This window comes from Miniopterus natalensis, chromosome 20, assembly GCF_054644295.1.
Source record: "Miniopterus natalensis isolate mMinNat1 chromosome 20, mMinNat1.hap1, whole genome shotgun sequence".
NCBI lineage: Eukaryota > Metazoa > Chordata > Mammalia > Chiroptera > Miniopteridae > Miniopterus > Miniopterus natalensis.
Genome location: NC_142100.1, coordinates 1506413 through 1518636, shown reverse-complemented (window position 1 = coordinate 1518636; position 12224 = coordinate 1506413).

Here is a 12224-nt window from a genome sequence, read left to right as displayed (position 1 = left end):
CTTTAAAAATATGAAAGATAAAATAAGAACTGGTCCCTTGAAAATATGAACTAGATTGATAAATCTGTAACCAACTCATCAAGAAAAAAAGAGAGAGGACCCAAAAAATGAAACCAGAAATAAAAACGAAGGAACAACTGACTCTGCAGAAACACAAAGATTATAAAATACTGTAAACTCTATGCCAATGAATTGAATACTGTGGGGAAAAAATGGATAAATTCATAGAATCATACAATCTTCTGAAACTGAATCAAGAAGAAACTGAAAATTGGAACAGATTGATTATGAATAACAAAAAGCAGTAATAGAAAAAACTCTCAACAAGCAAGGTCCTGGACTAGATGGCTTCACAGGTGACTTTTACCAAACATTCAAAGAATTAACACCTATACTTCTCAAACTATTGACAAAATTCAAGAGGAGAGAAGACTTCCAAAATCACTTTACAAGGCTAGCATTATGCTATTTTCAAAACCAGATAAAGACACTACAAAGAAAAAAATTATTGACCAACATTCATGATGAATATAGATGTAAAAGTCCTCAACAATATACTATCAAATCAAATTCAGCAATACATTAAAAAGATCATACACTATGTTTAAGTGGGACTCATTCCTGGGGTGCAATATTAGTATAATCAAATCATGTAACATGATACAGCACATAAACAAAATGAAAGATAAAAATCATATGATCATAGCAATAGGTGCAGGAAAAGCATTTGACAAAATCTAGCACCAATTTCTGATAAAAACTCTCAGCAAAGTGATAATAGTGGGAACATACCTCAACATAATAAAGGCCATATATGACAAATCCACAGCTAACAACATACTCAATGTGAAAAAATGCAAGTGTTTTCCTTAAGAACAGGAACAAAACAGGAATGTCCACATTCATCACTTTTATTCAATATAGCACTGGAAGTCCTAGCCACAGTGATCAGACAAGAAAAAATAAAATGCATCGAAATTGGAAAGGAGGAAGTAAAACTGCCATGATTGGCAGTTGACTTGATAGTGTATATAGAGAACACTAAAGATTCTAACAAAAAACTATTAAAACTGATAAGTTAGTAAAGTAGCAGGATACAAAGTAAATATTCATAAATCAGTTGCATTTTACACACCAAAAATAAACTATCAGAAAGAGAAACCAGGAAAATAATCCCATTTACAATTACCTCCAAAAATATAAAATATTTAGGAATAAATCTAATAAAGGACATAAAAGACTTATAGTCTGAAAATTATAAGAAACTGAAGTAATTTAAGAATATAAAAATTAAAGGAAGCATACACTGTACTTATAAATAGGAAGCATAAACATCATTAACATGCCTACACTACCCCAAACAATCTATAGATTCAGCACATTTCCTGTCAAAATACCAATGACATTTTTCTCAGAACTTAAACAAGTAATCCAAAAATTAATATGGAACTGCAAAAGACCCCAAATGGCACAGCAATCATGAGAAAGAAGAAGAAACCTGGAGGTATCACAGTACCTGATAAAAAGAAACTATACTACAAGGCCATAGTAATCAAAACAGCATGGTACTGGCATAAAAACTTACACATGAATCAATGAAACACAATAGAGAGCCCAGAAATAAACCCATGCCTATATGGTCAATTAGTGTATGACAAAGGAAGCAAGAACATACAAGGGGTAAAAACAGTCTTCAGTAAATGGTGTTGGGAAAACTCTACTGATCCATGCAAAAAAATTAAACTAGGCCACCTTCTTACACCATATACAAGAATAAACTCACCCGACTGGTGTGGTTCAGTGGTTGAGCATTGATCTATGAACCAAGAGGTCTTCAGTTTGATTCCCATTGAGGGCCCATGCCCAGGTGGTGGGCTTGATCTCCAGTAGGGGGTGTGCAGGAGGCTGTCGGTTGATGTTTCTCTTTCTTTGACGATGTTTCTATCTATCCTTTCTCCCTTCCTCTCTCTCTAAAAACAATCAATAAAAACATTTTTTTTAAAAGTACATTTTAAAAAAAGAATAAACTCAAAATGGATTAAAGCCTTAAATGTAAGACTTGAAACCATAAAACTCCTAGAAGAAAACATAGGCAGCAAAATCTCTGACATTTCTTTTTTTTAAATAATTTTTTTTGTTACAGTTGACATACTATCATATTAGTTTCAGGTGTACACACCAGTGATTAGACATTACATAACTTACTAAGGGATCATCCCAAAAAATCTCATACCCATCTGGCACCATACGTAGTTATTAGAATGTCATGGGCTACATTCCCCATGATGTGCTTTACACCCCCTTGACTATTCTGTAACAACCAATTTGTACTTCTTAAGCCCTTCACCTTTTTCACCCACTCCCCAACCTCTCTCCCATGTGGCAGGCGTCAAAATGTTCTCTGCATCTATGGTCCTGTTTCTGTTCTGTTTGTAATTTATTTTGTTTTTTAGATTCACTTGTTGATAGATGTGTATTTATTGCCATTTTATTATTCATATTATTTCTTTTTCTTCCTCTTAAAGAAGAACCTATAACATTTCCTGTAATACTGGTTTGGTGGTGGTGAACTCCTTTAGCTTCTTCTTGTCTGGGAAGCTCTTTATATGCTCTTGATTCTACGATAGCTTTGGCAGAGTAACCTTTGTTGTAGGTCCTTGCTTTTTATCACTTTGAATATTTTTTGCCCATCCCTTCTGGCCTGCAAAGTTTCTGTTGAGCAATCAGCTGACAATCTTATGGGATCTTCCTTGTAGCTAGCTAACTGCTTTTCTCTTGCTATTTTTAAGATTCTCTCTTTGTCTTTAACCTTTTGCACTTTAATTATGATGTGTCTTGGTGTGGGCCTCTTTGGGTTCATCTTTTTGGGGCTCTCTGTGCTTCCTGGACTTGTAAGTCTATTTCCTTCACCTGGTTAGGGAAGTTGCTGACATTATTTTTTTAAATAGGTTTTCAATTTCTTTTTTTTTTCTTTTTTAAAATATGTCTTTATTGATTTCAGAGAGAGGAAAGGAGAGGGAGAGAAAGAGGTAGAAACATCAATGATGAAAGAGTCATTGATCGAGCCCACAACCAGGGCATGTGCCCTGACCGGGAATCGAACCCCGATCGCCTGGATCCTAGGTCAACGCTCAACCGCTGAGCCATGCCCGGCTGGGCTAGGTTTTCAATTTCTTGTTCTCCCTCTGCTCCTTCCGGCACCCCCGATGCAAATATTCGTACTCTGGATGTTGTCCCAGGGGCTCCTTACACTATACTCATTTCCTTTTTTTATTCTTTTTTTCCCATTCTGATTGTGTGCTTTTTGCTTCCTTTTCTTCCAAATCACTGATTTGATTCTCAGCTTCATCTACTCCACGGTTGATCCCCTGTAAATTATTCCTCATTTCGTTAGTGTCTCCTTCATTTCTGACTCCCCCTTTTTTATGCTCTTGATGTTCTCACTGAGTTCACTGAGCATCCTTACAACCGGTGTTCTGAACTCTGCGTCTGATAGATTGTTTGTCTTCATTTTGTTTAGTGCTTTTCCTGGAGTTTTGGTCTATTCTTTCATTTGGCACATGTTTCTGTCGCCTCGTTTTGGCTGCCTCCCTGTGTTTGTTTCTGTGTAGTAGGTGGAGCTGCTATGTCTCCCAGACTTGGTAGAATAACCTATGTAGTAGGTGTTCTGTAGGGTCCAGTGGGACAGTCTCCCCAGTCACCCAAGCTGGGAGCTCCAGGTGCACTCCCTCATGTAGGCTGTTACACCCTCCTGTTGCAGATGAGCCTTGATTGCAGGTTGATCAACTGCAAGGACTGGCTGCAACCACTGATCACTGGGTGGAGTCAGCTGTGCAGAGGCCCACCCCACAGAACAGGACTTACTTCAGCAGGGCTCTTGGGCCCACTGAGTCTGCACCTTGATATATCATTTGTGGAGGAGGCTGGTTAGTGCTTCCACATGGTGTGAAGCTTTCCACTGGGTGCACTGGCTCTAGGGCCTCCCAGGAATTGCAGACCAAGATCAGCTGACAACTGTGTTCTGCCTGGGGCCACCCGGCATGAGCTGCAAAGTGATCTGCAGATGGCTGCTACTTGTGATTGGCTTGGAGGTGCCCAGGCAAAGCCAAGCTGTGAGCCAAGGCAGGCTGCAGCTAGTGCCAGGTCTAGGGACACTTAGCAAGAGGTACAATGCATTGTCACACCAGATGCTACTTGTTTGAGAGAATTTTGGAAAGTCTGAATCATGAGCCAGGACAGAGCATTTCTATGGAAAAGCCACTGGAAACAGCTTGGGTGGCCCCACAAGTTGGGTGGGGCTGGGTCTCGAGGAATCACCAGGGTGGGGCAACAGTGTGAGCTTGGTTGATGGAGACTCAGATATGGTACTCGCCTACTGGCTTTGTGTGTGTGGAGGGGGTGTCTCAGAAAAGGAAGAATGATCTCTGCCAGCACTTTTGTCTTGCAGAAAACTGCCCCTCCAGCTCTTGTCCAGATGCCAGACAATTCAGTGTCTCCCCATATGTCCCCAGTGCCTTTCAAGCTGCTGCTCCACTGGTGGAGCTCAGAGAGAGTGAGTCTGAGTAAGTCCATGGGGGCCCTTTAAGAAGAACTGCCTGGGACTCCAGAATTCCTCCTCTCTCAGTCACAATCCCTGCTGGTTTTTATAGCCAGAAGTTAGGAGGACTTCTCTTCCTGGCTCTGGAACCCTGGGCTGGGTGACCTGGACTGGGGCTGGGACCCCTTGCTCTTGGTGGGACTTCCAGAGCTGAGATATCCCTCCCAGTTTTTATCTGCCACATGTGGGTGTGGGACCGGCCCTCTCCATCTCTGCCCCTCCTACAGGTTTCAGTATGGCTTCTTTAAGTCCCTAGTTGTAGGACTTCCATTCAGCTAGATTTCAGATGGTTCTGAATGATGGGGTTTTTTTGTAGTTTAGTTGTAATTTTAATGTGTTTGTGGAAGGATGTGAGTATCACATTTACTTCCACTGGCATCTTCACTGGAAGCCTCTCTGACATTTCTCTTAGTGATATTTTTTTGGCATATTTCCTTGAGCAAAGGAAACAAAAATAAATAAATAAATAAACATATGGGATACATCAAACTAAAAAGTATTTGCAGAGCAAAGAAAATCATCAACAAAATGTAAAGACAATCTACTGAATGGGAAATTATATTTGCCAATGATACATCCTATAAAGCATTAATATCCAAAATTTCCAAAATACTCAGACAACTCAATACCAAAATGTCCTTTTCTAACATTCCAATTAGAACGTGGACAGAGGACTTGAATAGACACTTCTTTAAGGTGGACATACAAATGGCCAATAGACTTATGAAAAGATGCTCAAAGTCACTAATCACCAGAGAAATGCAAATTAAAACCACAATAAGGTATCACCTGACACCTGTCAGAATCATCAATAAATCAACAAACAAGTGCCTGCTAGGATGTGAAGAAAAGGAAGCCCTCATGCCCTGTTGGAGGGAATGCAGACTGGTGCAGCCACTACAGAAAACAGTGTGGAGGACTGTCAAAAATTAAAAATGGAGCTGCTTTATGACCCAGTAAATCCAGTTCTGGGGGTTCATTCCAAGAAACTTAAAGCACTAATTTGAAAGAATATATGCACCCTTATATTCATCGCAGTGTTATATACAGTAGCCAAGATATATAAGCATCACGAGTGCCCATCAATAGACTATAGATAAAAAAATGGTGGTACATGTATGTAATGGAGTATTATTTGGCCATGAAAAAAGAATGAAATCTTACCATTTATACAGCATGGATGAACTTAGAGGGTATTATGCTTAGTGAGATAAGCCAGAGACGAACAAATGCCATCTGATTTCACTTACATGTGGAATCTAAAGTGCAAAATAAACGAACAAACAAAATAGAAACGGACTCATAGTTAGAGAGTTCGGACTGATAGTTGCCAGAAAGGAGGGGGGTTCAGGGACTGGATAATAAAAGTGAAGGGATTAAGAAGTACAGCTTGGTAGTCACAAAATAGTCATGTGGATATAAATTATAGCATAGATAACATAGTCAATAATATTGTAATAACTATGTATGTTTCCTAGTATACTATTAAACTATAGTGAGTCCACCTTGTAAATTATATGATTGTCTAACCACTATGCTATACACCTGAAACTAAACAATATTGAATGTAAAGTCTAACTGAAAATTAAATTTTAGCCTGGCCGGGCGTGGCTCAGCGGTTGAGCGTCGACCTGGGATCCAGGTGATCAGGGTTTGATTCCCGGTCAGGGCACATGCTGATTGTGGGCTTGATCAATGACTCTCATCATCGATGTCTCTATCTCTCTCTCTCTCCTTCTCCTTTCCTCTCTCTGGAATCAATAAAGATATATTTTAAAAAGAAAGAAAGAAAAAAATTAAATTTTATATTAAAATAAATAAAAGGTAAGATTACAAAAAAAGAAAAGAACATATTCCAACTTTTTTTCGAATAAAGACTTTTTCACAATCATAATCCATTGCTTTATATAATATCAAATTAGATTTATTTTACAATTATAATTCCAAGTATAACTGGAATAACAAGATTTGAGAATAAATTCAACTGGTTCTTAGTGAATAGTTAGTTTTTCTTAGAATTGTATAGGCCTACTAGAAAGAAGCCTACTAGTTACAAGTACCTACTGTGCAGTGAGCATCATTAACAGTGTCTTTTAGTGAATAAAAACATTTACTAGCCCAACAGGCGAATTAGGTAGAGGTATGTTAAAAGAGCTCTTTGCTGTTGGTAATGAGCCTTTATGGAACTGTTCATGTATTACGACGTCCTGTCACTCCGGCACCAGGCACACACATATATCACTTTGAGCCATGCCTTCCCTTGAGTGTTTACTAAAGGTAACTACACTCAGACCAAATCATGAATTTTTTTAACAGTTATTTCTCATCCTTTTTACTTCACTTTAATTTTTTAGGATTGAGGTGTCTTTAAAACTTGATCTTGCCCGGCCAGCGTGGCTCAGTGCTTGAGCATGGACCTAAGACCCAGGAGATTTGGTCCGAGCCTGGGTCAGGGCTGGGTCCTTAGCAGGGGCCTTGCAGGAGGCAGCCCATCAATGACTCATCATTACTATTTCTATCTCTCTTTTCCTCTCCCTTTAAAAAAAAAAAACTTTGATCTTTCTCCAATTTACAAGGAAACAAGAAGAATTGAAATGGCCAAAAGAGGTGATAGTGGAATAAGAATTAAGATATGTATAAGGAATTATGTATTTAACTTGTTAAAATCAGGGGAGGCTTCATGAAAGATGAATGAGCTCTCTGTATTACACTTTGAGTGTAATAACGGTCATTTATGATTTGAATAACTAGGAGAGAGTATTCTCCAAAGTGAATGGTATAAACAAAATATGGGGAAGCATAGAGTGTATTTTAAAATATAGGCTTTGCAAAGGGAAAAAAGAGAGGAAACTGAGAGCTGGTTTAGAGTCATGCTGTTTAGGATGGAAACAGTGAAAGCCCAAAAGGCCCATTCTTGAGAGGTAAGTAACTCTCCCCAGAAGCCACCAACGTGGATTTTATGGCATTTAGATTTTCCGAAGCAAACTGAGAAAGATTTATATTCTCTCAATCTGGTGGTTTTAAGTTTTTGAAACCAAAGCCTCAAAGACAGGAATACAGAATTGTTAGGCAGATGGGGCCACCCATACAAAGGCGTGAAGGCTCCAGCCAGGCCATTTATTCTGGTCATGTTTTTGGGCACAAGACAATTTGGGATTCCACAGCGAATGTAACACAATGTAGATATTATTGTTAAGCAAAGCTTGTTTTTGTAGTGATCAAGCTTTCCAATAATCAAAGGGGTTTTCAGATGGTATTATTTGGGTTTGCTTTTGGCATAATTTCTCAGTGGACTATGCAGATGAAATATCTTTCTCCTTATAGGATATTTTAGAATTTAGTTTACCATAAAATATGAACTCTAAAGTTAATAAACAGGGTGGCATTTGGTGCCAAGGATTAAATATTTACTGGTAAAATATACAGTGACAAAAAGGATTTTCAAATAGGTGATAAATCATATGGTTTGGGCTCTGTATTAAATATTTTTACCAGAGAAAAAATAAAACTTAAACCAAGGGGGAAAGTTAACCCATTGTTGTGGATGCCTGAGACTGAGCTTATGAAAATCCAGGTATTCCTTAAAAAAAAAAAAACACAAGTAAATGACAGAGCTTTTATTTAATCTTTGAAATGATTCATTTATTGAGTGAAATAAAGAATGTTAACATCTCATGTTTCCCTCAATCATAGTTGATTCTTTCACAGGCCTCTTCCAACTAGTCTCTTATTCCACCTGTCTTATCTACCTGTGGGAGTCCCTACTGCACATGGGTTAAGAGCATCTGCCCTACGGCTAGTCTGTCTAGGTTCAAATTCTGACTGCCAATTCTTGTGTTCTTCAGTTTACTCATCCGTAAAATGAATGTATTAACAGTACCCCATCATTGGTTTCTATAACGATTAAATGACTCTATATATGCGCCAGTCCACTAGCACTCGGATATTTTTCAATTGACTCAAGCAGTTCAAACCAGCCATGTTTCCAGGGTCAACTGGCAGTTGGGAATCCACATATGCAGGGGGCCAACTTAATTTCTATGCAAATTTTGGACTGCACCTGGTGGTCATGCCCCTACCACCCCCTGCACTGTTAAGGATCAACTGTGTGTGTGTGAGTATATATATAATCACTTAGAACAGCCTGGAAAATAGTCTTACATTATTGTTTTTCATCTTCTTTAATTATCCAGATATTACCAATCTTTCAAAACCTAACTTATTTAATAAGCTGCCTTTCGTCACTGCAAAGCTTCCCTAGATGTGCATAGCCTCTTAGGCCCATCCCCATCTGTTTTAACATATAATTGCTTATTATGCACTTTTTCAAATTGTTTTATGATTTTCCTAATACACCATGGAGGGAGAGGAGAGAAAGAGAGACTAAATTTTTAAAATCTCTTTCAGCTGCATATACCTCTAGAAAAAGAAGATATAAATAGTATGTGCCCCTCATTTTGCATTTATGGAGAGCCTCGTACATGCATTCTGATAAAAACTGAACACAGCTCCCACCCTCTACTTTGGAGAATAAGAGAGGTGGGTGCAAAGTGCAAAGCATGCCCCCTATGTGTCGGCTAACACTTGGTCTGAATAGATCTGGTCTTGAAAAAGTATTACATGGATGGATGGATGGATGGATGGATGGATGGATGGATGGATGGATGGAAGGATGGATGGACGGATGGACAGAACAACATGAAACCAGTAGAAAAAAGTCTGCAGAACTAAAACAGAAAAGTTAGCCTCTGGAAATGATTTACTACAGAAAGCAGAAGTAACTTTTAGTCTGTACCTCTTTCACATTACTTGACTATGTGAAGAAGAATGCGTTGAGATGGAAATCCAACAGGCACGATGCTAGTTAGGAATACTGAGTCAATGGAATCATTGTGGTAAGGGAGTGGGGGTGAGGGAGAGGGAGGGAGACAGAGGGGGGGAGGGAGAGGGAAGGGGAGGGAGGGGGAGGGAGGGGGAGGGGGAGGGAGGGGTAGGAAGAAGGAGGAGGAGGGAGAGGGAGGAGGAGGGAGGGAGAGACAGGGAGAGGGAGGGGGAGGGAGGGAGAGGGAGGAGGAGGGAGGGAGAGGGAGGGGGAGGGAGAAAGTGATACTTTGATACTACTCTGCAGTTTAATTTTGTTTCCATTAAACTCAGTGTTTGTGTAGAGCAGCTAAGTGACATTCTGCAGTTTGAGAAGTATGTTCCTAATTAGAGTCACTTATCAACAACATTGAGGACATGCAACTGGTGGAGGCAATGGAAAGAAATGGGGGACAGCCAATCGAAGGTCAATGCTTTGCCTGGGCAAATAGAGATAATAGGGATGGCTGAGTGCTATGCTCTCTTCTGTTTTCTTAATCATTTTTTTTTCTTTTTTTCTTTTTTTTTTATTTCAGAGAGAGGGAAGGAGAGGGAGAGAGAGATAGAAACATCAGTGATGAGAGAGAGCGACTGATCAGCTGCCTCCTGCATGCACCCTACTGGGAATTGAGCTCGAAGCCCCTTGCATGTGCCCTGACCGGAAATCCAACTGTGACCTCCTAGCTCATAGGTAGATGCTCAACCACTGAGCCATGCCAGCCATATTTCTTAATCATTTTAAAGACAAGAAACTCTAAACAGAATCTCAGAATCACAGATCATGAGCAACGACGTTTTAGACATGCCCTGGCTTGAGCCTATGGAGGCCTTCTTTTAAGTCGTATCCAAAAAATAACTTTCCTTATTGGTCTCCAGAGAGGGGGATTCAATGGGTTTGACAATTGGACTATTCTGCCAATCATATTTCTACCTGAAATCCTATATTCTGCAAAGAGGTTTTCCCAATAAGTGTAAGCAAAATACAGTTTGGTGGCAAGATCTCATAAAAATCCTAGAAGGACAGTCATGAGACCTGGATTTAGTGCCATTCTTCTCTGCTAATTTCTTAAGTGATTCTGTCCACACCCGCAGATGTCTGGGGCTCAGTTTCTAGAGCCTGAAAAGGACAAGCATAAGCCTTATCTCCTGAAATAAAAATGGGAACCACCAGCCACCCATCAGCACTTTTAAGTCACAGAGCACTTTTGGTATACACATTATTTTTTAAAATATGATAGATTTCAATGTTAAACAGTTGAAATATGAGTTTTAAAATTAACAGTGAAAGTTCAAGTGAGGAAAGAAATTATGTAAATATGCTAGCTGGCTTCCCCATTAAGCATCACTTCCCAGCCCATTCAATGCCTCTTGCAAGTTAAATTCCTATAAATGTTCGATTTTATGACTTGATTTTAAAGTTTCCTGGATTCTTTTATACATCTTGCATTCACGGTATATCTACTTATTTCTGTTTGACCATGTCAACACACATTTCAAACAGTTTTTCACCAAAGGGAATAACTCCTGGTCCCATAATGACAACTGAAGTCCACAGGATACATGACTGAAAATAGTGACCACGATGTTGGTGAAAATGGTGACTCTGTGCTGGAGACGGAAACAGAGTGCTGAAACCCTGTCATGCATTTTCAGCTAAAGCTGCCTGTGTAACCGGAGTTTCCAAGTCTTCCATGAGGTTCCATTTAAACACACAACACACGCACACAGAGCCTCAGCAAATACCAAATTACATTATTTTAACTAGCAAACTGAATTCGGCAGCCTTAGGCAAAAGCTTTCACAAAGTGCATTGGGAGAAATGCCGTCTTAGATGATTATAGAAGTTTGATTAGGGGTTTGCCCACATCTTAAATAAATGGTGACTCTCTTACCACCCAGAATGATTTTTCCTTGAATGGATTACTCAATGGAAAGACAAACACTGAAATTTGAAGCAGGAGTGCTCTGTGCATTGATATTAAACCATAAGAAATGAGCCAGGAAAATGAGTCGGTGGAGGAAGCAGCTCCTTGCTGCTTCTGCTCGGTTCCGCCCACTAAGGCTTCCTGCCATTTTACAGGCTCAGACCAGGTTGAACCCTGCACGTTGCTTCCTGGTAAATTCCGCATCCGCCTTCAGGTAGTCCCTTCTCTAGGAAGCCTGTCCCAGCTCCCTCTCATTGCCCCGTGGCCAGAGCGAGAATGTCTGATTCTATCGCAGTTCATCTCAACACAGCAGCACTAGCCCTGCAGTCACAGTACCAGGCTTCAAATTCAGCCTTCCCCCTGCTTGGGCAGGTTACTTACCTCGTGCCCTCTCTTGTTTGGGGATACTAGCACCTGTCTCCTTGAGGTCTGGTGGAGTAAGAAGACAGTCTATGTGCAAGGCGTTGTGCAGTGTGTGGGGCAAAATAATCGAGCAAAAATTGGGGGGGCTTCTTACTATACATTTTTATTTATTTATCTGGGTATATTTTGTTCACCTTTGTATCCCTAGCACCTAACATGGTGCATAGCACAATGCAGGGAATACTTTTTTTCCATTTAACAAATAAATATGGACAGTGCTTCACATTTTTAAAAGAACTTTAGCATATGTGGTGGTCTCATTGGCACGTTCCATTCTTTCAGATGGAGGCAAGAAAGCTCAGAGTTTGTCTTTGGAAGAAGCGCCTTTCCCTGTCTTCCTGAACAGCTGTCAATCATGGGGCAACTTCTGAGCTCAAGGATGACCACAGGACCAGATCAGACCAAGTAAATTATTTCTG